The sequence below is a fragment of the Chlorella variabilis genome (genome assembly GCF_000147415.1).
Source record: "Chlorella variabilis unplaced genomic scaffold CHLNCscaffold_19, whole genome shotgun sequence".
NCBI classification, from domain to species: domain Eukaryota; kingdom Viridiplantae; phylum Chlorophyta; class Trebouxiophyceae; order Chlorellales; family Chlorellaceae; genus Chlorella; species Chlorella variabilis.
Genome location: NW_005435069.1, coordinates 383,112 through 385,989, shown reverse-complemented (window position 1 = coordinate 385,989; position 2,878 = coordinate 383,112).

The window sequence follows — 2,878 nt, the reverse complement described above, 5'->3', positions numbered from 1 at the left end:
CGCAGGACGGGGTCCGGTGGATGGGAGCAAGGAAGCGCGGGGGGTTGCCACGTGCGCTACCGCCGCCGCCGCAGGCAGCACNCCTGCGGCGGCGGCAGCGGCAGCAAGCCGTGGACCCAAACGCCGTGCCGCCGCCGCCGCAGGCAGCACCCCTGCGACGGCGGCGGCAGCAAGCCGTGGACCGAAACGCCGTGCCGCCGAGTCCCGTGGCTGTGGCCGTGGGCTTCTGGCAGGAAGCTACGGCCGCAGCTCGGTGGCTCGGGGGCGTCGCAGCGTGCCGCCGCCGCCGCCGCGCTGCCCCCCGGGCACGGCGGCGGCGGCAGCAAGCTTGGGCCCAAACGCCGTGCCGCCGAGTCCCGTGGCTGCGGCCGTAGACTGTGGGCCGGAAACTGCGGCCGCAGCTCGGCGGCACGCGGTTCTGTTCAAGTCGCCAAGCGTGCAGCAGCGCCGAACCACGCTTCCCGGCCTCGGCGCATGCCTTCAGGGGCCCCCTATCGCTGGGCGCACCCCTCCAACACCGAACATGCGCCCGGGGGGGAGGGCGGCCCGGGCTGCCCAGGCCAAAGTGGGCCGCCCTCGAGCAAGAGGCGGCCGGTCTGTGTGCTGAATGAATGAATGAACCCTCCGCCCGGCGGGATGCCGGCTCTGCTCATCTGCCTATGTCGGCGAACGGCGTTGTCTGGCCAGGGGTTGCATCCCGCAGGGCCAGCTCCAGCCTCAGTGCTCTGCCTAAACAGGACGGCAGCAGGCTGCTCACCAGCGGAGCATTGTACCGCAGGCTACCGCCATTCACTGCGGTCCAAGTGCCCGGCTGCACACGCTTGCCGTTCAACCAGACTGCAGGCGAGGGTGAGCCAGCACATTGCGCTAGTGCATTACGCTTGAGGCGCGGCACGTGCCCCAGCAAGCCTCCCCAGTCCGCGCCCTGGCCACACCCTGGCCCCTTGCAGCTGCTCAGCCCGCTCACCCTCTAGCTTGCCCGCCTTGCCCACCCACACCCCGATGCGGTCATGCCAGTCGAACACGAGGCGGTGCAGCACGTTGCCGCTCTGCAGCGTGGCGGGACGGGAGCAGCGCGAGCAGGCATCAGCGGCAGCCTGCGTGGGCCCGCCGGGCTGCCGGCGTTCCCTTGCCCGCTGGGCAGCCGTCCACAGCGCTGCGCCTTCTCACCACAGCTGCGTTGGGGTGCTGCGTGAGCCAGGCATCAAAGAGGAAGTCGGGGGAAGAGATGATCTGTGGGAGCCGGGGCCGGGCAGGGAGGGGGAGGGGCATCGTTGGCTGGAAAGAAGAACCCTCACGCCCGCCCCTGCTAACCCCATCCGTTGACCACCAGCAAGCCAGCGCTAGCCACCACACCACTGCTGCCCATTGCTGCAGCTCTGCCTGGCCTCACCCTCAGCATCGCGCTGGCAGGGTGGTGCGCAAAAAACTCCCGCCCGTTGAAGCCGCGCACGAGTGGGGCGCTGGGCACTGCGGGGACAGGCAGATGAGGTGGCGGGTGAAGGGGGGAAACACGGCAATACACTCCATCGTGCTGATACCACCAGGGGGCGCGCAGGTGCCGCACAGGAGGCAGCGCCTTGCTGGCACCACCTTCAACAGCCTGAACCGCTCACCGCTGCCGGCCAGGGCCTGGTCGTCCAGGTCCCGCACCACCACCCGGCCATCGACCAGCAGCCGCCTGCTGCAGGTGGAACGCGCGGCAGGGAGGTGGGTGGCGGACACGTCACACCAGGCATGTTTCGAGGGCAAAGCGCCGAGGCAGTTGCTGGCCAGACCGGTGGGTCAAGTTGCTTGGATCGATGGAGCCTGCCTCACCTGTCCTGTGTAGCTGAGGCCACGCTGGCTGCGGTCAGCAGCAGCAGGCCCACCCAGCGGGCGAGCGTCATCTGCCTGGAGCAGGGCAGGGCGGGGGCGGGAGCGATCAGCCTGGTCCAGCAGTGCGCTGATCTGCCTGCAAGAATGCTGATCCTTGCATCACAGCCGATCCAGATATCCATCTATGATCATCACGGACTCTGAACTCCTGATACAAAGCAGCCATTGGCTCGGTGCTGCCTGGCGGCCGGGGGCGGCTTGCGGCGGCATGGGGCAATGCCGGGGCCAGGCCAGCATTGTTCAGCTCGCCGAATCTAGCCCTGAGTGCATTAAATCCGAGTCTGAAGCGCCCCATACCTTTTTGTGTTGAATAGATGTCCGTTCAGCCCTCAGGCTCTTGCGGGGGCATTGCTGGCGGTGGGGCGGGGAGCGGGTGGCGCAGTTGGGGCTCTCAATGGCTGTTGTAAGGTGTGAAGATGTGTTGTTCACGCACCGACGGGCCTCTAACGGGCTGGATTGGCCGCTTGATGCGGGGTGGGGCGGGGTGGAAAGTGCTAGGACCAGCTGCACGCGTCGGGCAGATCAAATAATGGTCTAAAGCTAGACGTTAAAACCGGGAAGTGAAGCACAGCATTCTGCACTCGCTCGGTAGCAGGCCGGGGCCCTGGGATCGCCTGAAGTATGTGATCTGCGAGGCATGGCGACGGTACCTGTGCACAGAGCAAAGAGTGGCGGCTTCCCGCCCCGACATGCAGCGGTGCCGCCATGCTGCATGCCACGCCCGCAGCTGCACCAACCGCTTGAACCTCCCCCACTCGGTGCCGCTAACTGGGGTTACAGCGTTTACAGATGTTGAACAGCTCATCGATGGGCAGGGGGAGGCGATCTGTGCAGAGTGGAGTGTCAGGCGAACCTGCCGCGCCCAGCTGCTGGCGCCTGGCACGAGTCAGTGTTGGACGGGCGGGCGCATCAATCAGAGATCGGGCATATTCCGTTCAGGGGTGATCAGGATGAGGGTCACGGGGAAGGGTGGGTTCAAAATAAAGGTTGGTATGGTAGC